The sequence below is a fragment of the Sturnira hondurensis genome, unplaced genomic scaffold (assembly GCF_014824575.4).
Source record: "Sturnira hondurensis isolate 20B ecotype Veracruz unplaced genomic scaffold, ASM1482457v3 Scaffold0022136, whole genome shotgun sequence".
Taxonomy (NCBI): Eukaryota; Metazoa; Chordata; class Mammalia; order Chiroptera; family Phyllostomidae; genus Sturnira; species Sturnira hondurensis.
Genome location: NW_028094767.1, coordinates 298,955 through 326,778, shown reverse-complemented (window position 1 = coordinate 326,778; position 27,824 = coordinate 298,955).

The window sequence follows — 27,824 nt, the reverse complement described above, 5'->3', positions numbered from 1 at the left end:
GACAGACAACTGGGAAGACGAGCTGGATGTAGAGGAGAGTTGAGACTCATCAGGCACTTCTTTGTCTGTTCATAACAATGTCTTACCAGAAGACTTCTGAAGATAATGGCTCTCCTTTGCTTCTGTTTTCCACGTTTGTGCACCCTCCTCTTTAAGCAAATTCTGAAACACTGTGAAACATAGTTCCCAGCTTAATCAAGCTGACACAACAAAATGCAGCAAACTCACCCACAGAAGATGCCTCAGCTCTCTTCAGGGAATGTAATGTAATGGAGAGAGTCCCAATATTCATTTCCACAACACACTTTGATGCCCGCAAAGTTGTGACTGATTCACGCCTAGTTCATACCTAGTTCAATGTACCTAGTTTATAACACTAATCTTTAGCAGCTGCCCTCGTGCCTGGCTCAGAGCAGTTGCATAAATATACATTGAATAAATAACTCATTTGAAGTCAAAAGCTCTGAATTTGGTTCTGTTTTTGCCAGTGGGTGGTCACTTATCTGTCTCTCGACTGACAGTTTCATACTTGCCCTTTTACATTCTCCTCTGTATTGCACATGGCCGGAATTCTAAAAGTCATATTTCCTAGAGACCCCCTTGATTTAAGGGGAATAATTTGCATAAGGTTTTAGGTTGGGAGAAAAAGAGAAATTCTGTTTTTTCTCCTTTGTCTGGCTTTATCAGTTGCAGGAGCAATGCAAACAACTACGTAATTAGTAGTGACAGCAAGCAGTCCGGAAACTTCAGCAGAACTGCTGGCTTCTGATTTCCTCTCAGGAGGCACATGGGGTCCTGTATCTCTGCTCAGTTATGCAGTGAGTGCCCTTTGGTTTTGGGTAATGATACTCTGTTCCGTGCCCCCAGCTCTAGTGACGGTAGCGGTTTCCTGCCGTTACTAATCACCTTCTCCCTCTTTCTGCTCTAGCTCTTCCGACACTTAGGTAACCAATTCTTTGCATTAAATCACCTTCAGCTGAGATAAGGAATGTGGTTGCTCTTTCTCTGGATGAGCACATGCTGATACAACCTTCTACTTGCTTTGGAACTTTGAGTGATTGACTCTTAGTTACCGCAGAGGAAGAGTGATGCTGATAATTCTCATGCCACTCTAAAGATCTAATGCAGTAATGTTTGTAATTGTTCCCTGAATATTGTAACTACTTTGCATGTGTAAGTAAGTGGTGGTTAGATAACATAGTTTTTCTGGAGGGGAAGTACTATGGTGTTTGAATACATGGTCTCTGCCTGAGTTCATATTCACTTAAGCTATTGATCAGCTGTGAGAGCTTGAGTGAACAGTGTACTTCTCCAAAACCAAGCTTCCTTAGGTAAAAGGGAGTAATAGCACTTATTAGATAGGGGGTTTTAAATGAGACCCCATAAAGAAAGGGAGTGGCTCAGTGTCTGATACATTATAAGTGCCCAGTATTTTTTTTATCATTCTGTGTGTTTGGTGATGCTAGTAGGGCAGGGTTCTATGGGAGAGAGCTACACGATAGATCTAAGAGAGAATTAGCAATCAGTATGAACAAATGGTAAAAAACAGATTAATGTAAAAAGCAATTTACTCCTGTGATCTAATAGACAAAACAGAAGTGTATAAACTTGTATGTTTTTTTCAATATTTTATTGATTGTGCTATTACAGTTGTCCCATTTTCCCCCTCCTCTTTCCTCCCCTCCACCCTGTACTGCCCCCCACCAGCATTCCCCCATCTTAGTTCATGTCCATGAGCCATATATGTAAGATCTTTGGCTTCTTCATTTCCCATACTATTCTTAACTCCCCCTGTCTATTTTGTGCCTACCATTTATGCTTCTTATTCCCTGTACCTTTTCCCTCATTCTCTTTTCTTCTCCTTCCTGCCGATAACCCTCCATGTGATCTCCATTTCTGTGATTCTGTTCTTGTTCTAGTTGTTTGCTTTTTTTTAGGTTTAGTTGTTGATAGTTGTGAGTTTGTTGTCATTTTACTGTTCATATTTTTTATCTTCTTTTTCTTAGATATGTCCTTTAACATTTCATGTAATAAAGCTTTGGTGATGATGAACTCCTTTAACTTGACCTTGTCTGGGAAGCACTTTATCTGCCCTCCCATTCTAAATGATAGCTTTGCTGGATAGAGTAATGTTGGATGTAGGTCCTTGCCTTTCATGACTTGGAATATGTTTTTCCAGCCCCTTCTTGCCTGTAAGGTTTCTTTTGAGAAATCAGCTGGTAGTCTTATGGGAACTCCTTTGTAGGTAACTGTTTCCTTTTCTCTTGATGCTTTTAAGATTCTCTCCTTATCTTTAAACTTGAGTAATGTAGTTTTGATGTGGCTTGGTGTGTGTTTCCTTGGGTACAACTTCTTCTTTTTTTCTTTTTCTTTTTTTGTTAAAGATGGAGTGAAACATCAATTTGTGATTGCCTCGCATGTGCCCTGCTGCAACCCAGGCATGTTTCCTAATGGGGAATTGAAACAATGACCTCTTGGTTCACAGACTGGCACTCAATCCACTGAGTCACACCAGTCAGAGTGGGTCCAATTTCTTTGGGACTCTCTGAGCTTCCTGGACTTCCTGGAAGCCTATTTCCTGTACCAGATTAGCGAAGTTCTCCTTCATTATTTTTTTTCAAATAAGTTTTCAATTTCTTGCCCTCCTTCTTTTCCTTCTGGCACCCTTATGATTTGGGTATTGGAATGATTAAAGTTGTCCTGGAGGTTCCTAACCCTCTCCTCATTTTTTTGAATTCTTATTTCTTCATTTTGTTCTGGTTGAATGTTTATTTCTTCCTTCTGGTCCAAATTGTTGATTTGAGTCCTAATGTCTTTCTTTTCACTGCTGGCATCCTGTACATTTTCCTTTATTTCACTTTTTATACCCTTCACTTTTTCCCCTATTTGTGACCATACTCAACCATTTCTATGAGCATCCTGACTATCATTGTTTTGAACTCTGCATCTGATAGGTTGGCTATCTCTTCATTGCCTAGTTTATTTTGGGGGCTTTAATCTGTTCTTTAATTTGGGCCATAAAGTTTTTGTCTTGGCATGCTGGTCTGGATGAATGTTTCTTCTTTAACTCCTTGGTTTTCAGACATTCATACAGTTTGATTTTCTGGCAGTTCTGGTTATTTCTTGGTTTTAAATTTGTTTTTCTTCTTTTGGTTGTGTGAGGAGGCAATGTGTATCTACCTATGCCTTCTTTTTGGTTGGAAGTTAGAGTAATAATATTCTAAACTTGTATAGTTTTGAGAATAGAAAAAAGTTAAAACCACACTCAAATGAGAATACCAAAACATTGATTGTATTAATCTTTAAAAGTAATTATAACTTATTCATCATTAATAATTTATTAAGTATTCATTGCAGATAAAATAAAAATACACGAACATAAAAATAAAAGAATAAAATACTCTAACTCTAGTACCTGGATATGATTATGCTAATATCTTATTATAGGTCATTCTCATCTAGACCCTATTTAGTGGCAGATACACACATGGGACACATGTTTATTTTTTAGCAACTTTTGTTTTGAGTATTGTGTGAAATATTTGTTTCTTTAAAAATAATTAAATAACTTCAGAAAAATGGTCCAAGTGCCCACTAAAGTCATACTCTGTGTCTAACCTACTATCATGCCTTCAAATCAGGACCCATATTTTAAACCACTTTCTCCAAATAGAACTAAAGACAAGTTAACATCCATGTTGAAATTCGAACCCTTGAGGCTGCATCCCTTCTCAGGTGAGGGGCAGCTAGCTGTCTCACCGGAGATCCCTGCTTCCAGTGACAGTAGGAAGCAGCTGCCCAGGCTTGGGCTACATTGCTCAGTCCCTCTTCCGTCTAAGGTAAAGTCAACTGTATGATTGGTTCTTGCCAATAGTAGATGTGTGTTGCTTTTAGTCTAATGCAATGGAGAAGATTGTTCGCTTTCTCTACTTTTTCTCTTCTGTTTGGACATTTGGCGATGGTGGGGTCATAGATGGAAAGTGAGTAGATCCCTGAATCATCACACGGAGGAAGGATTTTGGCAGACCGATAAAACATGCATGAAACTGATAAAAGTAAGAAATAAACTTCTATAGGATTAAGTCACTGAAATTAACATTATCTTAATACGCATCTCATGCTTACACTGAATGTTCTTTCTTCATCCTCTTCCTTTTCCTCAGTTTTTCCCTTGTATTTGTTGATCTTTATATTTTCCACAGCTCCTAACACACAGCACCTTGTACATAGTAGGCACTTAATTGTTGCTAATTAAAATTAGACATGGTTCCTGGACTAATATAAGTCTTTAAAATGGGCTTGAAATAGTTTTAAGGCAGCATATGGGAAAATGGAGTGTTCTTATGAGGTAGTACAGACTGAGTAGAAAAAACTTTTATTATAACTACAAAAAATACTCATAGAATAATAAGCTCAAATGAAAGGTTTATTTCTATTTCTAGAGGCAGTTAAAAATAGAAGATTGAAAAAGATGTTTTGTGTGTATGTTTGTGTGTATATGTGAGACAGGTCTTAAAATACAATTGAGGAAGCTTTCTCTTCTCTTTTCATCATCTTCCTTACTGATCCCTTTCTTTTTTTCATTTCTCCAAACTTTTTATGTCCTTTTAAAAGAGGAGAACATTAGAAAATCTCTTTAATTAACCCAAGTATATTTGACAACCATCTTCCCAAGGGCCTGATTCTGCATTTGACAGGTTAGTGGTGAACATTGCAGACCTAAGGAGAAGGCACTGTCATGCCTGGCCTATGCGGAGGCATTTTTCAGCTGACGGGCTTTCTGGCATCTTTCCTATGCATATGCAAATATTTCACTCCCAGACAGAAAAGATCCCATCTAACTCAGCCATGCTTCATATCTCTGAGTGGAGCTTCTGTCAGAATTACTTGTGATTCTGAAACTGACCCTCAACAAGAGGGAAAATTGCGTGTTCTGTTTTGATTTCTTCAATAGCTTTTATTTCTAATATTTTATATCTAACTCATTAATGACTACAGCTAAAATATTTTTCATTATGTGAAAATATAAACAGTTGCTGGATTGGATCGGCAGCATAAAGAACATTACTAGAAACCACAATTTTTCTGACTTTATACAATATTTGATTATATGATAATTATCTAAACAGCACTTAAAAAATTTAGATCCAGGACCATCTCAGAACTTTTGTCTGCCGAATCAAGTTCTATAGAATCAGAGCTAGAAAATAATGATTGTTAATTATGTATTCTTTGAAACCTGCAGTTTTCCTTTGTGTATCTTTGCCTGTGTAAAGGTTTTGCTAGAGTAGCGAAAAGTTTGGGACATTGCCAGTGGGGGTACAGCTCAGTGACTGAGACCAAAAGACAGAGGCTTACTCCTGTGTGCAGGGAATGCTGAGCAATTACACAGAGCCAGGGAGACAATGTTCTAAGCACATGTCTAAGAGTTTCACAATAACTGACTTTCTTGCGGCATGACAGCCTGTTTATATTTGTCTTTTAGGGCATGAATCATGCCTTCTTTAACTGTCTATGTACAATATTTAGTAGCAACCATAAAAAAATAGTAGGGACATTTCACAAATGTCTGCTATGTAAAGAACTTGGATTCAGAAATTTTGGCTTTCAGTATCTGTCTGTTATTACTTGTGTGTATTTTTTCATTTATTCATTGTCTCTTTTTTCTTTTACTCTACCACCATATATAGAGCACCTATTATGTGTTAGATATTGTGCAACATGCTGGTAAAATAGAGTTAAATGAGATATGGTCATTGGTGTTCTCTCAACATCGAAATGGAATGGTAGGCAGCACAGCAAGCTTAATGCCCCGGGATAAAATGTGTGAAAGAGTGAGCACAGAGGAGGCAGCCTGTTTCTGGAGAAGGTAAGGAACAGGCAAGGATGGTTGCTTTTGCAAGGGTGTTTTCTTTCAGGAGAGGTGACGTTTGAACTGAGTCTTGATACACGGGTAGGACTGTGCCAGGTAGACAGGAGTTAGACCAGAGAAGAAGGAACTAACGAAGAAGACTAACAAAGAAGAAACAACCCTATGCCAGGGAGTAGGGTGGCTGTAGCAGAGGAAGGGGGTGTGATGTGGTAAAAGGTGGATGGGACCACTGCAGGCACTATCCTGGGGAGATGAAGGGGTCAGATCATGACCATGATAAAGTGACTGGATTTTATCCTCAAGTTGAAAGATGAAATAATTTAGAGTGTGTGTGATGTGACACGGTAGAATTTGTAAGTTATTTAATCTGGTAAGATGTTTTATTTGTAAAATGTAGAAAGCATTAATTATCTCTAAAGGTTACTGTGAAGATCGAAGAGAAGATAAGCATGAGAACATCCTATAACATACGGCAGAAATGTTCACCAGTATTACTAATGCTGTTTATTATGGACTTAGGTTTGTAAGTACTCTGTGTGGGTTATCATTTAGTTCTCACAACAGTACAATTAACCATGAATCTGTAAGTAAGACACTTGCTTTGAGTTGTTTTCTAATAGTAATGGTAGATTTGACTTGATTTGTTTTCATTTTAAACATTTATTTCCCTTGACAATTATTTCAGAAGGCCTCTAAGTGAACCAGAGTAAGTAAAGAAAAACAACATGGTTTATTTTACATTTCCCCCCAAATCACCTACAATTCACTGTCAAAATGAGCTAGCTATCTGACATATATATTTATATATTGTATGTATATTTTAAAGTAGGCTATGAACCAAATTATTGGGATGAGAGGACAAAGAAGTAAGCAGTCTCATTCAAGCAATATCTTCCCCTCATCTTCGTCTCCTGTCTCAGGATGAGTCTCCCACAGTCTATGACTGCTTTCTAGGGATGGGTGTGGTTCCCTTTGCATCATGACCGGGCTGCGAGGAGTGAGGAGCGCTCTCTGCCTGGGCTTCTGCCTATTCCAGGATTGGTCAGGCTATTGTCTGAACAGAAAGAATGTATCAATCAAATAAGGCCCATTTTGTTCCTGGGCTCTGTCCTGTAATAGTTAGTGTTTTCTGCCTGCTTATCAGAAGCAGATCTCCTCCTCACTGTTTCATCTCCCCTAAGATTTATCTATTAGAAGTAGTTGATTATTTATCACCAGTTTATTATTTTTCCCCACTAGTTCAGAGAATTGAAGTACAAATATTATTGGTTCAGTTGATTTGTTGTGTAAAAGAAGAAAAATGTTAGGAAATTAGAATCCAAAAGCAAACTATACATTTTCCAAGTAACCACTTTTGTTTAGGCATATTATGTTTGTCAGATACAAACCTTTATTCAGGGTTACTTACTAACACCCTGGGAATGGACCTTATAATCTCAGCTCCCATAGCGTAAAATAAAAATGATAACAAAGAACTTTCAGAACCTGTGTTAATTAAGAAAGCACAAGAATGTTGAAGCCAAATTTCTTTTATCATAGAAAATCTGCCCAGAGCTCCTTGAACTCAGATAATGAAGAGCATACTACTTAAACTTAATCCAATGAAAACATTGTGGTTAATTAACTTGTATTGCATTCTGAATGATGCTAGTTACTGGTCATTGACAACCATAGAGTACGAAAGGACATAAAGATTTTAAAGCAAAGTTATTTTTAGTTCCATTTAGTGTAAGTAAATGGCAGTGCAAAAGATCCTGCATACTGTGGGCCTTGGATAAGAATTTTCACGTAAAATTACATTTTTAATAAAAAAAACTATCATTGGTGGCAATTTTCTGTGTGAGAAAATTAGTAAATAGAGTGTCTACTCAGTATTTCGCTGCTATGTTTCCAGGTAGGTATTAAATTGCTCATGTCTAGACTTTATTTGTTCAAATGTAAATACAGACATCTATCATGCTTTTTCATTTCCAGCAGTATAATGAACTTTGATTATGTTTCTTTTCCAATGACCATTGAAATTTTTACAATTTCAAGGTAATGGAATTAACAATAACTTTCTTTGTTACTTTTCTGCAGTTAAAAGCAGATATTCACTATGTGAGCTTTGAAATTTCTCACCCAAGGTTTTGAAATAGAAGCTGCTTAATGGAGGTTAGAAATTTACACATAAGAGTATAAAATAAACTTTTGATGAAGAGAAATGGGTGGCACATGAAAGTCTAGTAAAGGACAGGCTTCATTGCTTCATCTACAAACCTCACCGAACAAGAGTATTCTTTAAACCTTGAATAATCACATAGACCACATGTCTTAGCAATGCCACAGGGAAACAAAAAGAAAAGCAACAAAGTCTTTTGAAGTCTAGACCATCTGATGGGAACCACTAATCTGTTTATGACATTGGACCTCAGTGCAAATTGTGTCCAACAATGTTGCAACACTTTACTGACAGCTAATTTGCAGCAAAAAATACAACCTTGCAGACTATTAATAGGTGAGTTTTTGAAGGTGAACAAGCAAAAGAATACTTGGTATTTATATATTTAATTTTTTAGTTATGATATTTTTTCTCTCATTTTGATTACTATAGACATTAAAGTTCCATCCTGGATTAACCTTTTCCTTAAAATCCAGTACATTTCTCTAAAACTTACTTTTATACTCTTTTTCAAGTCAATGCAAGCATATTTTAATATTAGTTCAAGTGGAGCAATTCTGAAAAGTGAATCAAGTAAAAATCAGAACTTGTAGCTCTGACTGGTGTAGCTCAGTGGATTGAGCACCAGACTGCAAACAAAGGGTTGTTGGTTCGATTCCCAGTCAGGGCACATGCCGGGGATGTAGGCCAGGTCTCCAGTAGGGGTCACATGAGAGGCAACCACACATAAGTTTCTCTCCCTCTCTTTATCTCTCCCTTCCCCTCTGTCTGTAAAAATAAGTAAAATCTTTTAAAAAATTTAAAAAATATCAGAATTTATATTCTAGTTTTTAGAAAGGGTGTGTATAAACTCAAGAGCTACAGATAAAACCTTTGAGCAGTAAAATCTTGTTTGATGTTTCAGAATTTCACAGTCATTTTGACTTCATGTAGACATACGAAAACTGTTGCAAAATAGGAAGATAAGAAAATAGCTTTATTTTTAAACAGGTTAAAAGTATTTTCCACTGCTAAACAATTCTTGCCTAGAAATAGGACAGAAGGAGAAGTTTTTAAATTTGCATGAAAATCTAAGGTCTTTTATTGGCCTATCTGTTAGAATTCAAATCACTTTGGCAATGTGATAACTCATTCATTTAAATTATGCTAAGAAGGAATGTGAAGGCTGACTGATAATAAGAAATGTTTTGGGAACTGCTTAAAGTTTTATAAGAACTTCAAAACTTTGCTTTTGGATGTGTAGGTGATTCAGTGTGACATCTGAAATGATAGTGATAAAACAGACAAACATATTACTTATTTTCCTGACTTTCTGTGGTTGATGGCTTGAATTTTCTGAGCTGTGAATGGTGGATAAGTAAATGTGCTTGTGCGTTAGTGCATGTATAACTCGTATGACATATCTACACAACAATTTGTCTGGTTAGGCAGAGTGTCTATACCTGGGGCTCAGTGCCTTGTTTGTCTCCTCTGATGGTTTATCTGGGTTTTGACAGCGTAAACTTTTCTCATGAATTTAAGACAGCTTTTCCACTTCTGTATGATTCTATGCCCCCTTTCCTAAAGAACTGTTAACAATCACCCCCCCAGCTTCTAGCCAATTTATTCAAGTCTGTTTCTGATTTTTTTCCTTCCTGCACTGCCAGAATGTTCTGAATTTTTCCTTTGTTCCATGCAATTTCTTTGAAAATTTTCATCGATTGATTTTAGAGAGGGAGGAAGGTAGAGAGAGAGAGAAACATCATTTTGTTGTGCCACTTGTACATTCTTTGGTGGATTCTTGCAAGGGCCCCGAGCAGGAGTGGAGCACTCCACCTTGGCTTATCAGGATGGTGCTCTTAACCAACTGTGCTGGCCGCACAAGGCTGTTCCGTACATTCCATTCTGAACCAAACCGTCATTTCCTCATCTCGGAGATCTTTGGTGGAAGGTGTGAAAAAAGGTTGGTTCTTCATATGTAATGGCTTAGTTTCCTTCCTTCCTTTCTTTCTAAAATGGTTTATTTCATATTTCAGAAAAAAGTTTACATGTGTAAGATGAAGTAAATAGAAGGCAGCTTTCAATAGCAAATGAATGAGACAATAGTAATTCAAACTGTAGTGTGAAAGGGTATTCCATGTGCACTTCAATGTCATGTGTACATAATTTGAACTACGCAGTCCAAGTTCTAGGTTTTAAAAAAAATTCGATCTGCCTATATAAGACACCTGTAGTCATTTTAAGGTTGATAAAGCCAATGTGAAGCTGTTTTTAGTATGAGTACCTGTTCACCGTTACAAATATGTTATGTTAACGAACAAAATAGCAATCCACAAAAAATCTTCTCTGTCTCATGCGCACACATTTGCAATCTGAGTTCATTTGCTAATTTTTTCCCTTGTAGTGCTCTTGAATGGGCAATAGCTATGTATTGGGTTCCTTATGCATCCCACCCATTTCCTTTATCTGAACCTTTCAATCCTTTGCCGTTCTCTTCTTCTCGTGGAAAACCGGCATGGTGATTTCAGAGTCTTGCTGTTGCCACAGCCAGAGCAGCAGCAGTAACACCAACTGTCAGGCCCTGCACAGAGCGTGCAGGTGCTTTTTCCACGGACATCGTGAACTGAAGTTTGACTAAGGTTCATATCCCTCACAGTTTACTCTGAATGCCTTGTCTTTATTTGCAGTGTTTGTAAGGGACCATTTTCTAAAATGTCTGCTGTTATTTCCTAATGGTCTTTTCCTTTGTTGCTAGAGCAGTGTTTTTCAAACATTTTCCACTGTGATTCACACCAAGAAACACGTTTTACATTGTAATTCATCACACGAATATACGTAAGTACATTAATGAAACAAAGGTGAGTTCATGAGAAAGTATTTTTTTCATCACCGGGATGCTCAGGTGCTCACTTTTTTCTGTTCCAATCTTGTTTATTTCATTAAGAACCATGGTTTGATTTCATGACCTGCTTATAGTTCAGAAACCTCAGTGATAAGCACGTGCTGAGAAACACATATTTTCCCTCTTTCTGACTGCTCTCCACTCTATTTTTCTTCTTATTAAAAATAACTTTCTTAATGAAAATAGCTTTCACTAAATTTATTGGGGTGGCGTTGGCCAATAGGATCACATAAGTTGTCAGTGTACATCTCCATGGTACTAGACCTGGGTGTTGCACTGTGTTCCCACCACCTATAGTCAAACCATATTTCGTGATCATATATTAGGTCCCTTCTACTCCCGACCCCCATCCCCTTCCTTCTGGCAACCACCATCCTGTTGTCTGGGTCCAACACAAGTTTCAGCTTTATGCACCACATGTGAGTGAAATCATATGGGTCTTAGGCTTTTCCGACTGACTGATTTCACTTAGCATAATGTTCTCTATGTCCATCCATACTGTTGCGAATTTTGTGGCAGTATTTTGTTTTTTCTCATGGCTAAGTAGTATTCCACTCTGTTTATCACACCATATCTTCTTTATTCAATCCTCTATCAAAGGACGCCTTGGTTATCTCCATGACTTGGCCACCGTGAATAATGCTGCAATGAACAAAAGGGTGCATATATCTTTGTGAATTCATGTTTTCAAGTTTGTTGGGTAGATGCCCAGGAAAGGGAGTGCTGGGTCATATGGTACCTAATTCTTATTTTTTTGAGGAACCACCAGACTGAGCCCTCTGTTCTTTCCCCTGTCTTGGTGAAAGAAATTTCATAAGTTTATTCTTTTGGCAGGAAGATGACTTCCAGAGTTGGGTCTGGTTGAACATTTTTCACTCTTGGCTAGAACTACAAACATTATTGACACCTGCTGTGGAATTTACCAAATATTCCTCCTTGCAAATTCTATGATATTCTCAGCAGCTCAAAGTTCACTTTGAAACTCTTCACCCATCTACTGTGGTGTGAGCTCTATATGGACTCTGTGAAATATTGTCCCATTTTCCGACAATGGCCCTGCTCTGCTCATGTTGAGTCAGGGAGGTCCATGGGGAAATGTAAACCAAAATGCTCTAGATTCCATTCTGACTTTTAAACTATATGCCATGATAAATGATGCCAGGGAGAACACATCTTCCATCCCCCCAGATTTATTGAGATTATTATTGGCATAAGTACATAAGCTATAGAGCAATGTGATGATGTGATACATGTATAAGTATATATTGCAAAATTATTGCAACAATAAGGTTAGTTACCACCACCCCCATGTCTTCACATAATTACCATTTTTGTTTTGTGGTGATAACCCTTAAGATTTACTTAACTGTTAGGTATGTGACAATGTATTGTTAATTATGGTTATTATGCTGCACATCAGATCCTCAGTGGATATTAACTTTATGGCCAACATTTCCTCATCTTTCGCCCCCTTGGCCACTGACAACCACCATTCCACTCTCTATTTTTATGGGTTTGGCTTTTTCAGATTTTGCATGTGAGATCCTGCAGTATATGTCTTTCTCTGTCTGATTTATTTCACTTGGAATAATGACTCTGAGATGCATCCACCTTGTCACAAATAGCAAGATTCATACATATAATCACATATTCTTTACTCATTCATCTGCTGATGAACCCTTCGACTGTTTTTCTGTCTTGGCCATTGTGAATAATGCTGCAGTGAACAGGGGATGCAGATGTCTCTTCAAAATTGTGACTTAATTATCTTTACATACATACCCAGTAGTGGGATTGCTGTATCACATGGTAATTCTATTTTTAATTTTCTGAGGAATCTCTATACTGTTTTTTGCAAAGTCTACACCAATTTACATTCTTACCAATAGTGCACAAGGGTTTCTTTTCACCACATCCTCACTAACACTTATTGTATCTCTTTTTTATAATAGCCCTTCTGATAGGTGTGAGGTGATAGTTCATTGTGGTTTTGATGTACATTTCCCTAATGATGAGTGATGTTGAATAACTTTTCATGTACCTGTTGGCCATTTGTATGTCTCACTTGGAAAAATGTCTATTCAAATATTCTGTCCATTTTTAAATTGGATTTTTTTCTTTTGCAATTGAGTTGTATGAGTGTCTTACATATTTTGGAAAACAACCCTCATCATATAAATGGTTTGCAAATATTTTCTTCCATTCCGTAGATTTCCCTTTCAACTTGTTGATTGTTCCTTTTGTTGTACAGAAGAATTTTAATTTGATATAGTCCCACTTGTTTAGTTTTGTTTTTGTTATTTATATTTTTGGTGTTGTATCCAAACAATCATTGCCATCACCAGTGTCAAGGAGCTTTTTTTTCTATGACATGTTTTCTCCTAGTAGCTTTACAGTTGTGGGTCTGACATTTAAGTCTCTAACCCATTTTTAGTTAAGTTTTTGTGAATGGTGTAAGATAGTGTAGTTGTCCAGCTTCATTCTTTTGCATGTGAATATACAGTTTTCCCAATAGCATTTTTTGAAGATACTATTCCTTCCTCATTTAGTATTCTTAGCTAACTTGCCAAGTATTAGTTTACTATATATACATAGATTCTATTTCTGGGCTCTTGATTCTTGATTTGTTTCTGAGCTCTTGGTTTCTGTGTCTGATTTTATATAAATACCATGCTGTTTTGATTACTGTAGCTTTGTGATAAAATTTGATATCAGAAAGTGTGATGCATCCAGGTTGGTTCTTCTTTCTCAAGATGACTTCAGTTATTTGGGGTCTGTTGTGGTTCCACGCACATTTTAGAAATGTTTTATCTATTTCTATGAAAAATGCCTTTGGAATCTTGACAGAAATAGCCTTGAATCTTCAGATCTCTTTGATTTGCACAATCACTTTAATACATTAATTCTTATGATCCATGAACATGGATATCTTTCCATTTATTTGTCTCTTCTTCGAAGTCTTTCATCAATGTCTTATTGTTTTTAGCCCTCTTATAGCTCAGAGCCATGGGAGTTGGTCATTGATGGAATGCATGGGACAGGGGCCTGGGTTCTTAGGAGCCTGCTGTGAGCTCGATGCCTAGGACTCCACCTGGGGTTGCAGAAGCCACGTGGGTCTGCTGAAGCCAGCTGACATACATTTTTTAAAACTTGCACTGGAAGTTATCTCTAGGATCCCCTGTTTAGCTTACGATGGCTTTGATTTCTCCAAATTCATAGTGGTGGCTCCTCATATCTACTCTGGACAGTAAGATTTAGCTCCTCTCCTCTTTTTCACATCTCTACCAGCCACATTGTGGAGCATATGACCCAATATGGGAGCTGTATAAAGATTTGGAGAAAATATCGCTGTGTGGAATATCTGAGATTTTCCTGCCTATGTTCTCCTCTAGGACTTTTATGGTATCATGACTTATATTTAAGTCTTTTATCCATCTTGAGTTTATTTTTGTGTATAGTGTAAGCTGGTTGTCGAGTTTCTTTTTTTGCATGTAGCCGTCCAGATCGCCCAACACCGTTTGTTGAAGAGGCTATTTTTACTCCATTTTATGCTTCTTCCCCCTTTGTCAAATATTAATTGACCAGAGAGTTGGGTTAATATCTGGATTCTGTCTTGGGTTAATATCTCTATTCTGTTCCATTGATCTATGTGTCTGTTCTTATGCCAGTACCAGGCTGTTTTGGTTACTGTGGCCTTATAATATAGTTTGATATCAGGTATTGTGATCCCTTCTCCTTTGTTCTTCTTTTTCAAAATTGCTGCAGCTATTTGATCCTGTTTATGGTTCCATATAATTTTTTTAAATGTTTGTTCTATATTTGTGAAATATGCTATACAAATAAGCAAGCAAAATATAGCCAGAGACATTGAAATGAAGAACAAGCTGTCATTAACCAGAGGGGAGCGAGGAGAGGAGAGACGGGGGTGGAATAAGGGAAGGGTCATCAAGGAGCATGTATAAAGGACACATAGACAAAGCCAAAGTGGGGAGAATCAAGGGTGGGAGGCGGGGGTGGGGTGGGAGGGGAGTGGTGGGGGAAAATGGAGACAACTGTAGTTGAACAACAATAAAAAATAAAAGAAGTTAAAAGAAACATTTGAAATTGGTGCTAAGAGATAGCAAATAGAAGTTGAAAAGACCACAAAAATATCAGTGTGACTGGAGCATGAAAAGTGAGGGGAGTAAGTGTCAGATGAAGTTGGACATAGAGACAGGTAAAAAACTCAGGGACAGGCTATGTTGAGAATTTTGGTTTTCTTTAAAAAAATTTTTTTTTTACTTATTTTAATTGTTGTTTAAGTACAGCTTTCTGTCTTTTACTCCCATCCCAGCCCATCCCCCAAGTGCTCCCCACCTCCCTCCCATTTCCACCCCTGTTAGTTTTTGTCCATGTGTCCTTTATACTTGTTCCTGTGAATCCTTCCCTTTTCCCCTGAAATTCCCTCCCCTCTCCCCTCTGGTCACTGTCAGCCTGTTCTCTATTTCAGTGTCTTTGGTTATATTTTGCTTGCTTGTTTGGTTGTTTAGGTTTCTATTAGAGGTGTAGGAGTTCCTTCTTTCTTTCTGCTGCATAGAATTCCATAGTGTATATGTAGCATAGTTTTGAATCCATTCATTTACTGATGGGCACCTAGGTTGCTTCCAACTCTTGGCTATTGTAAGTTGTGCTTCTCTGAACATTGGGGTGCATAGGTTCTTTTGGATTGGTGTTTCAGGGGTCTTAGGATATAATCCTAGGAGTGGAATTGCTGGGTCAAAAGGCAGATCTATTTTTAGTTTTCTGAGGAAATTCCATACTGTTTTCCATTGTCGTTGTACCAGTCTGCAATCCCACGAACAGTGAACTAGGGTCCCCTTTTCCCCACAACCTCTCCAGCACTTGTTGTTTATTTCTTTGTTTATGATGGCCATTCTGACTGGTGTAAAGTGGTATCTCATTGTGGTTTTAATTTTCATCTCTCTGATAGCTAGTGATATTGAGCATCTTTTCATGTGTCTTTTTATTTATGAATTTTGGTTTTTATTTACAGCGGTGGAAACCATGAGAGTTTTTAGAGGATGAAGCTGGAGTGGGAGGGGGATATCACCAGGTTCCCACGTGAAAAGGTCAATTGGCTTACAGCGTGTGAACTATTGGAGGAGCCCAGAGTATGTGGTAGTAAACAGTGTAGAAGGTGATTTCAGTAGTCCAGGGGAGCTGTCGTGACATTTAGGATTAGGGAGGGGGTGGTGAAGATGAAGAGAAACAGATGTACCAATAGATATAAAACAATAAACATCACCATTATTACAAATTTTGCTGAGTTGCTTGAACTTTTTTTTTCCTGGAAAGCCCTGTTAATGCCTTTGGCGTGAAAATTCTCCCAATATAAGGAAATGATTAAGTTTAGTCCAATAATTGTGACTAAGGCAACTAAAGTTGGTGTTTTCAGTACGGAAGCTGACCCTCATTTTGCTATGCAAATAACTAACTTATCAGTATATTGATACTTAACAGACTACAGTCAGACAGAGAAAGAGACATTTATTTTTAACAAGGGTGAAGTCAGAGAGTGGAACAGCACTATGCTAATAAAAAGGTAAGCCCAGGAATACATAGCTTTTAGAAATTAGGATTAGGTTACATGTGACTCTCCCTAAATGATGATAAGATATCCAAACACATATTTTATTTGCTCTGTGGTATTTGTGTTTGCAATATCAATGGAATAAAAATAATATAAAAATAAATATATAATACACACATATATTTAACCATAATGTTCACTGTTAAATGGTTTTCAGGATAGAGTTGTCTGCTCTGATGCTTATTCTCACTTCTAATATAGAAAGGTGTAGATTTAATTTCCTTAGTGAAGGGAAGACATTCTGGGGAAAAATCCCAAAGGTTTCAAATCACAAGAAGACATCTCAGAAAAAGATCCATGGAGAATGTGAGAAAATACTAAAATTGACAGATTTATTATTTTCTTCTCATTCAAGTTTTTTGAATGGCTTAAAAGATGGACCTTGGTAGCTTTCATCACCCAAACTTAAGGGATCAATTTTAAAAATGTTATTAATGGAAGTGATTCAATGTATCTATTCATTATAGACCTTTCTATGACATTTAAACCATTGCATCAAATATTCTAAAAATTTCATTTCCTCTGATAGTGGACATAAAAAAATAACTTTCAGAGCCCCACCTCATACCATCTCTATGCTTAGCTCCCCGCTGTGTCTTTGGAAATTGTCAGCACTGTTTTTAACTATTTTTAGAGAGAACAATGTATCTTATCCATATTAACTAATAGTAAAATGAATAAGCTGTGCTATAGAGAATAAAACAGAATTCTTAAAAATTTTTTAACTAAAGTTACTTCTGGTGTTCCATACTCACTTTCAATTTCGACAAAAACATAATAGGGTTTTTTTGCACTTAATTTTGAAGACAAAATAGTGAAAACCTTTTGATGACATTAATGCAAAAATTATTTTTCTTAATTCTTTTGTACCTAATGTCTGAACTTTTTTTCTTTTTTGAAGAATAGATGCAACTTCTATACTTCAAATGCATTTATGGGCTGATGTCTATTTAGTAGCCAAAGTATAATAAACACGGGTGATGTCAGTCAGAATTTCAGGGGGAAATTGTCTGTTTCATCAAGTGCACTTTTTAATCTTCAACATTGGGACTTAATTTTAATTGGGGAGGTAAGCAAGTGATTTCTAAACTATGATTATCACCCCAGAGGAAAAATGATCCTTGCTATGCTGTAGGTTTGCATGGGTTATGATGGGAACAGGAGAAGGGAAAGCAAATCTGGGTTGAGGGGTGTATAGGTGGCACATGGGCTACGAAAACCATGTCGGAGGAGTCGATGCCTGGCTGACAGATGGAAGACACCTGGAGTCCAGACAGAATACGTAGGTGGTAACAGAGAACGTGTGGCAGTGGCCCCTGATTGGCGCAGAGTAGAGTGTGGAAGACAGAGAGATGGCACTGAAGAGGAAGCAGTGGCTAGGGCATGGCAAGTTTCTGTGCCACACTAATAAATTAAACTCCACTCTGAAAGATTTGGATGGGTAAGTGAAGTGACTAAATTTCTACTTAGAAAGGTGCATTTTTGGACTGTAGGGATCATGATAATCATCATCCTAGCAGGGATGGTTTTATGGTGAGTACTTGCCATGTCCCAAACTATTGTTTTATGTAACCATCAAGGAAACAGTTGCTATTTTACGCCTAGAAGATAGGCTCTGAATATTTAAGCTACTTGCAGGGGGTGTATGTGTTGGAAGTGTGCAAGCCTGGATGTAGACCCAGATATGGCTGACTATAATTTGATCTTCCTAAACATTATGCAGGCTGCCTTCCATAAATCCTGCAAGAACCAAAAGTTAAACAGATCAAAATACACAAATTTTCTTAAGCTCTCAAACATATTCATAAGAGGTTTTATTTTTCATCATTTTCTGTTAGACCTGGCCAATTGCATGCAGAATCACTCCAGAGTACCATGGAAAGTCCAAAGTTTATTGACAAATTGGATGCCAGTTTGATGACACACTGTCAGCTTGTAGGAGGAAGAGAAGCTTCATGGTAAAAGCATAAGACAGACACACAGTTGGGGGCAGAGAGACCTGGGGTGGACCCAAGAACCAACTGAATTTTTGCATGAGACCTTGGGGAAGGGAGGAACATACGGTTTTTGATCTTCCAGTTTATAATTGCTAACATAGCAATAATAATAGTTGCCTTTCAGGGTTGTTACATGGATTAAAATAAATAATGTATATAAAATCCATAGTTTAGCCTGAATAGATTATTATTATCTCTGGTCCACAAGAATATGAGACACCTTGGAAAAAGTCACCAATATATTTAGGGAATGTACAGGTGCAATACATTTGAGTCTATTCAAGTATATTGATAATTGTGTTGAAACATTTCAGAAAGGTGATAATTATACATACATAATCTGATATTACTTAATGGTACAAAGATCATAGACGCTTGAGTGATTTTTTATTGTGGTATGCTCATGGGGATTAGGATACTTATCATTTTGTGTCATAGAGAAACATCCTGTAAGAGAGGTTGTCTATTGAAGAGTGATACACAAAAATAATAAAAGGATGTCAGACAATTGTAAAACTGGTAGAACCTAGAGGGAGAGACTAGCAAACTGTGGAGTTATGAGAGCTTAAATATAGGCTAACTGTGGTAGTAGAAGCCAGGGAAAAGAAAAACTCAAGACAAGAACGCGGCTCTAGCCCTGGCTGGCGTAGCTCAGTGGATTGAGCACAGGCCTGTGAACCAGAGGATCGCAGTTCAATTCCCAGTCAGGGCACATGCCTGGGTTGCAGGCCAGTTCCCTGCAGGCCAACTCGCAGGAGGGGATGCACGAAAGGCAACCACACATTGATGTTTCTCTCTCTCTCTCCTTCTCCTCTAAAGATAAATAAATAAATAAAATCTTAAAAAAAAAAGAACGTGGCTCTAATATTCTATGGCAATTAATGTGCAGTTCCTGTATTTAGCACTTTAGTTTTATTGTAAGGGTTATTGCTTAATTGATGAGATCCATCAACCAGGGCTACAACAGCATTTTGCTAGGCATGGAATTCCTTTGGGTTGATATTTCTTGTAGGGGCATTTGGTCATATTGTTTTAGCTAAAATTATTTGTAGCTCTAGGGATTAGAATTGGTATATTTAGATCAATTCATGCTTTGCCCAAGCACTGCACTGTAATTGCTTTATGAGGAACCGAAGGAAGCCAGATGGAAGGAGGAAGTGGGCAGATGAATCAGCACATGGACAGACTTGGACTGTGGCCCAAGCCCAATATGTCCAAGAGGACAGGCTCTAACTGAAGGCCGTCAACCCAGACTGCCTCTGGGTGGGAATTTTTCAGTCTGGGGAAGGACACTCATTACTGCTAGCCCTTTAGGTAGAAACTGGAATTTTAGGACTGTGTTTATAGATTTTAAAGAAAGCATTGGATATGATTTTTGGTTACCGAAATGACAAATCAGAGTTTTCCATCACATGTAAATTCTTATGGATGAATAGCTCCATCCCTATGGTGCTCATTCTCTGGACACAATTGTTATCTAATTCTACCATTTGGAAGTTAATAATCTACTGCATTGTAGCCCCTTAGGTGCTGTTTCTTAACTCATTTTTGGTTTAGATTAATATTCATCATAATATATCATCTGTTATGCCAAATACATCATAAGCTCTCCAGGATAAGAACTAGGTCTTACTGTTCTTTGAGATTCCAAATTTCCTAGCACTGTGCCCTGCAGTGCTTAATAATTATTGCTTGATTGAAAATTAGGGTAAATGCCTTTAAAGCTGCCACTGAAGTAGAAACATGCAAAAAAATCCAAAGAAGTCAAATTCTGAATGATTAAAAACTCGGTAAAACAGCACATAAATTATCAGAAGCATTTTTTGAATAGACAATGACATTTAACTGAATGGCAATTCCACTAAATTAACAATTTATGATACAATACAACAGAAACGAGATCAGAGCTTGTAGTGCCTCGTGTGGGGATCTGGCATTTAGGAAAGTTTTAGTTTTTCTTTTCTTTTTTTGCTTGCTTTTGCTTTAATAGCCTTTATTTTTTAGAGCAGTTTTAGTTTTCCAGCAAAGTTAAGGCACAGAAACACAGATTTCCCCCTAAATCTCCTGTTCTTAAACATGCATTATCAACACTCTCTGTACTCCACCTTTCAACCCTCCCTTCCTCCAATCCCTGGAAACCAATGCTGTTTTTACCGTCTCCATGTCTTGTCTTCTCTAGAACATCATATAGCTGGAATTATGCAGCCCTTTCAGATGGGCTTCTTTCACTTAGTGATGTGCATTTACAATTCCCCCATGTCTTTTCATGGTTTGATGGCTCATTTCTCTTTGCACTGAATAGCACTCCATAGGCCGGATGCACTGCAGTTTATCCACTTACCGACTGAAGGACATTTTGATTGCTTCGAAGTTTTTGCAGTTGAGAAGAAAGCTGCTGTAAACATCCACGTTTAGGGTTTATTTAGACATAATTTTCAACTCTTTGGGTAAATAACAAGGAGTGAGATTGCTGGGTTGTGTGGTAAGAGTATGTTTAATTTTATAAGGAACCGCAACCTGCCTTCCAAGGTGGTTGCACACTTCGCCTTCCCATCAGCACTGAGGAAGAGCCCTTGTTGTTCCACATCTTCACCAGCATGTGGCTGTGTCAGTGTTCTGGACTTCGGCCATTCTGGGGTGTGTAGTGGTATCTTATGTTGTTTTATTTGCATTTCCCTCATGACCTATGATGTGGAGCACATTTTCATATGCTTATTTGCCATCTGTGTATCTGCTCTGGTGAGGTGTCTGTTAAGGTTTTTGGCCTATCTTTTAATTTATTTGTTTGTCTTTTACTGTTGAGTTTTAAGTTTTTAAAGGATATTTTGGGTAGCGGTCCTTTATCTATATGTCTTTTGCAATATTTTCTCCTAGTCTGTGACTTATTTTCTACATCTCTGGACATTGTCTTCAAATGGTTCTGAACCAGCATTGCTGCTTTCATGCAGTACAAGGCAGATTATGGAAATCCTTGGTGGGTTTCCCTTTCGAATTGGTTTTTCTTGCATTGTTTCCAGTGATTGAACAAGGTTTTGACTGAAAGAATTTAACTAAAACAGCATCTCATTCAGTTCCATGTATTTCTATAGTGGTGCTTTGGAGAAGGTGTTGCAAATGGAGGGAGCATGGGCTTACCCTAAACCACGGAAACTCAGTACTATGGAGTGACACCTTAAAGGGAAGGTCAAGTACTATCTCTAAGGGGAAAATATATTTCACAGGAGAAACAATGGTTTTCCTTCCTCTAGGGTTGGCTGTTGTAGTCTGGCCCAGAGCAGCATGGAATAGCAGCACCTTCTAACTGTTGTTACAATTTGAGGAGAGCAATGACACAAGGCCTATCGGCACTTACTACACTTACTAGTCTCTTGCAACATCCTCGTAATTGGTTTCCCTGCCTCTTTTCTCCCAACACTCAAATCCATTCTCTGCATGCCAGCTAAGGAGTATTCTTTCTAAAAGGATAAATACTGCTTAATTTCCTTTCTTTTACTTTTTCTGTGTACAACACATAGGTAGCAGCATTTTAGGACAGCATCTGAACGCCTGGCTGCTTCCTGGGCTCCTCACTTGCTATGCTTTCCCACACTTTATGCTCCAACAGTCCTCAGCTATTTGCAGCAGCCTGTAATGTGCTAAAATCTCTCTGGATGCTATTCCATTTTCCTGTAGAATTTATTTCATATATATATTTTTTTCAATAAAACTTTTATTTAAACAAAAACACTGTTCAAATGTTGTTTCTTTTCAGGAGCCTTTGTGACCACCTTCCCCATCCCGCCCCCAGACACCTGGGACTTTACTTCTGTTCGTTTTTATGTAATATTCTGCATTCTTCCCTTCTTTAAAAAATAATTTGCAATGTCATATTTCATTTTAAAGATCTGTTTATGTATTCTGTTTCAGGAAATGAGAAATCTGAGGGCTGGAATTGCTTTGGCCTCTGGTGGTGGTGGGGCTATCCCATAGGCTCTATGGGAGCTAATTAGGCTGAATCCATGGCAAAGAATCATGGACTATTAGAAGGGAAAAGGACCTGAGTTGAACAGTGGCAAAACTGGGGTCTGGAAGACTGAGGGCCATTACAAGTTTTCTTCTGGAAATAGTTTGATCTTCCTCATCATTTGTGAGTTGTCGTAAATTAAAATGATCACCAGTTTCCTCATGACACTAAATAGTGGTGTAAAGAAATGACCCAAACACATTTGGGTTGATACATATATGACTGACCATTAAACTTTAACAGTTTGATACGACAAAAATGATGGGTGCATAATTAAATGTTAATCGTTAAAATGTGACTATGGATCCATCAAGAAAGATTTGCTTGACAAATATCTGTGGGGGTTCCAGACATAAGGAGGAGCTGAGGAAGTGCTGAGAAGGAGGCTGTGACATGGGAGTTGCAGGTTTTTACTGGATGGAAGTGGTGTGGGGATGCTTCATGCAGACGTGGGGGCCAGAGCAGACTTTCCTGGGGGAATAAAGAAACTAAAGGTGGTATCTGGCAAGACTTAAAGGTGTGGCTCAGGAAAAGTGATGGGAGGGCATTTATCTCTCATAACACCACATCATGAAGATTTGTGTAAATTTCTAGTTGGTATGCATTCTGTTGAAGTCATTTTAAAGTTTAATATGTACTTAGTATTAAAGTACATATTATGTTCTTACTCTAGGTAAAAACCATTTGTAGTATATATATGCCCTGAGAGTGGTGCATTATCCATACTTTGGATGCCTCATTCAAAACAATTTTCAAAGCACGATTTTCCTTCATGAACATTTTAATAAATCATAAATCATCATTTAAATAATAGATATACTAATTGATGTTTTCCCTCTCTTGTCAGAAGACATTAAGGATAGCCTAAATGAAGGGGGTTAGTTACTATCATGGTCATTTACTATGTGAAATTTAAATTAGAAAGATTCATTGTGAAACACTTGGGATCAAATTCAAAAATTTTTTTATTAGTTTCTTGTCTTTTATGCACACGGAAATCATTAATTGGTACTAATTTTAATATTATTGTCATGTTTCAGCTATAAACCATACGAACATATATTTTATATTTTTCTATTGATAATAAATGATTCATTGAATGGGATTTCTCCTGATGTACTCACACAAAGAGAAAAAGTGAAGTTGGGAAAAGAATGGTCATGCCAGCTTTGGAATGAGTTTGAGAGACACGGTTTATACACCTGTCCGTGGTCAGCCTCCCTCTGGCTTCAGTCACAGTATTATTAGCCCCAATATTATAAGACAAAAGTTGAGTTTGACCTATTTGGGCTATTGTGGTTAAATTATGCTTGTGGCTTCTAATTGCTAAAGTTATGATAATACAAATCATATTTTTAAATTAGCCTAGCCTTGGTATATGCTCTTGTCTTAGAAGGAATTAAAAGGTTCTATTATTACTTTCCTTATAACCACAGGCTGACATTCAACATACTATTTCCTGCCTGACTTCTAAGTCTACTTCATGATGGTGTTGCCATTGCAGGTGACTAATTTAGGATACGAAATGACACCTAGATCTACATACAGATGCCATTAAGGGAGAGCGAGAGGGGGCGGGCCTATGTGATCGCTGGTTCATAGGGGGGGCTTGTGCAGGAGGACCCACCCTCTCTCCTGCTTTTGTAGCATTTCGAAGTGCTGTGTGGGGGGCGCTCATAATACAAACATTGTAACCCTCTGAATTTTTATATTTCTGTTCCAAAGAGTGCTAATTTTTTAAAAAGTTATTTTATTAAGCATACCTCACCTGGGAAATCAGTCGATGGCAAGAATGCATTGCTGTGTGGCTTTTCTCTAAATGCCGCTTTCCTCTATCCTTCTTATTCTAGAAATTTAATGGGGAGCAAGCATAACTTCCATTAATATTTCTCTAGAGGCTCCTGTTGGTGCCATGAGTGTGCCTGTAAATTATTCTGAGAATAATCTCTCAGTGCAAGTGGTATGATGCAGTAATTCATCATACCACTGGGATGATGGGATGCTTTTGGATATTAAAAGCATTTGGGATGGGATGCTTTTGGATATTAAATGAGGATTAATTCTTTTTTTCTCAAAACTGTACCACTTATGTGGAAACAAAATCAAGGGCCTAGAAGGAAATAAAAGAGACTTTTTTCCTAGTCTCCATGTCAATTCTCTCCCAAAATTCCAATGTGGCCAGTGCCCTGGTGTCAGCTTTTACTTCCTTTGCGGGGTATGGTTCTGTGACAGTGGGAAGGCCTCCTGTCCTGAGAATGTAGATAAGCTCTGTTTCTCCACAGGTCTCTCCTAGCATCTGTGAGGCCCAGAGCAAGAACACAGACAGATGGTCACACACCATGTGTCTATTCAAAGTCACTGAAGTAAAGCTAGTATTTAAATTTATTATTTTAAATGTTATTACATTTATTTAATATTTTACCAGACTATGTCAACTTTAGTCAATGCCCATTTACTTGGCAATGGAAAAAATTGTGTATTGTTTTATGGAGTCCAAGCTAGAAATCTCAGAATTCGCAAAATGTATGCAAATTAGTGATAATAATGTCCATTATGATAAAGGATGAAAAAATACTTCGAAAAATATTTAATGTTAGGAAAAGTAAAGTAGTATCCTTGTGTATGCTTAAGAAATCAGAAAGCCCATGTTTAGTTCAAACTACCTTGAATCTAATAAAAAAATTTTTTAACATTATAATTGTAAATTCATAGAACTTATGATTTATTCACATAAATAACTGTAGTTATTCATAACTATCAATGAAGTGATCTAACTTTTCTGTGTTTGACCTAAGAATAGAAAACAAATAAGGAAATACTGGCAAAATTCAGCCCTGAGACAGAGGTTTGGGTGTAGGTAGTTTCACTTGGGAGGTGATCCCGGGGAACATTATTAAGAAGGGAAGAAAGCCAGTAAATTCATTAATAAGCAGATTGCCACTGTGGGCAGCCAAAGCCTAATGCCAGTTTAGACCTCTTGTAAACAGTGAGGAACATCCTTGGGGAGTGTCATAAGGAGGACAAGCAAACCATGGTATTCACCCATTAACTCCCATGCATCGCTGTTCAAGGTCTACTCCTAAAGGCATCAACCATCCCATGGAAGTGTGCTTCTTCAGTCGCAGATATTCCTCAGAGTTTAGTCTCTTCCAAGAAGAAGATCTTGGCCTGAATGGGATGATGGAAGCTGAGGAATATGGTAGGGCACAAGATGTCTGTTACACAGGAAATCTTATGAAAGAGAATTCCCAGGACATAGAGAAAAAGTGAGAAATAAGATATAAAAACTAGAAAAGGACAGGAAACTTCCATCATATATGACCGAAGATTTCCATCTTCATGTTACTTAGATAAGTCCCGCGTGAATGAGGGTTTAGAATATCGATATTTGAGATAGTGAGGAACTGATGAGAAAGAATGTCCACTTGATACTGTGGATTCAGTGCCTTCACATTGGGATTAACCCTTGTAGCATAATTATAATACACTATATGAATTCATTTATAGGCCAAATTTTCATGAATTTTATTTTGTTCTCAGTTTGTGATGTGTATGAATGAGTATGATAGAGAAGCACATTTGCAACAAAAGAGTAACGAAAACTAAATGTAAAAGATGTAGAAACTAGGATAGATTATGCTACCTAGGAAATTAGCATGTGACCATTGATGGGGCTTTGGTAGTTTCACACTTAAATAAGCCAAGTTAACTTCATCAGGTGTAGAGAAACTAGTAACAAGTAGTTTTAGAAAGACAAAGATTCCTTTTCATATCAGTTTACCTAGATTGACTCGTGATAATATAATTCATCACCAGACACATCTGTTTAACATTTGCAGATATAAAAGTAGAGGTCAGTGAGTCTACTGGTAGAAAGAAAGAGACCAGAACTTTTGAAAAGTAATTGCTTTATTTCATAAGGTTGATTTCTTTATTATTTATTGAAGTCTGGATTCTCTGTGATATTCTAATTATTCACCATGTATCAGGGTAGGTCAAATGCTATATTTTGAATGCTATATTCTTGGTTTTGGAAGTTACCATGATGTTTCTTTGTTCCTTTAAAAATTTTAAAAACATTTTATTGTATTTTTTTCATTACCATTTAACCTCCCCTATGCCCCCCTCACTCCTGTGATTACCACACTGTTGACCATGTCCACAAGTCTCTTTTCCTTTTTGCTTGATCTCTCCACCTCCTAACCTCACCCCTAATAGCTGTCATCCTGCTCTCTATCTATGAGTGCATGTTTATTTTGCTTATTAGTTCAGTTTGTTTATTAGATTCCACATGTAAGTTTGATCATATGGTATTTATCTTTTTCTGACTGGCTTATTTCACTTAGCACAATGTTCTTGAGGTCCACCCACGCTATTTCAAAGGTTAAAATTTTCTTCTTTTTTTCTGGCTGAGTAGTATTTCATTATATAACTGTCCCATAGTTGTTTTATCCACTCATCTACTGATGGACCCTTGGGCTACTTCCATATCTTGGTGATTGTAAATAACACTGCAGTGAACGGAGAGGTGTTTATGTTCTTTTGAATTAGTGTTTTGGGTTTCTTTGGATAAATTTCCAGAAGTGAGGTTGCTGGGTCAAAAGGCAGTTCTACTTTTATTTTTATGAGGTATCTCCATGTTGCTTTCTACAGTGGTTGCACCAGTCTGCATTCCCACCAACAGTGCAAAAGGGTTCCCCTTTTTTCCACATCCTTACCAGCACTTGTTTGTTGATTTATTGATAGCCATTCTGACTGGTGTGAGTTGATATCTGTTTGTGGTTTTAATTTGCATTTCTATGATGCTTAGTAACATTAGGAATCTTTTCATATGTGTATTGGCCATCTCTATGTCCTCTTTGAAGAAGTGTCTATTCAGTTATAATTTACACTCAATAGTATTCTGTGTTACTTCATATGTACAGCATGTACTACAATAATGTACTACAATTATGTACTACAGAGATGTTTCAATTTGAGCAGTATTATTTTGGATAGAGACAATATTTCAAAGCCTATAATAATAACCATTACACTATGGGGAGAGATACTATTTAAATGACTGAATACAATTTCTGCTACTTAAGGCAAAGTTTTGACAATTTTTTCAGCTGCAGAAGTCTGAGTAAGGCTTAAAGGAAGGACAAATGTGCATGATAAAATTTAGCAGTGCCATTAAAATGCTTTAAGTCTGCTAAATAGTTTGTTCCTTTTCACTGTTAAGCCTTTCTAATATGAGGTTCAAAGGATATTGTAAAGTTGATAAAAGACTTAGAAAATA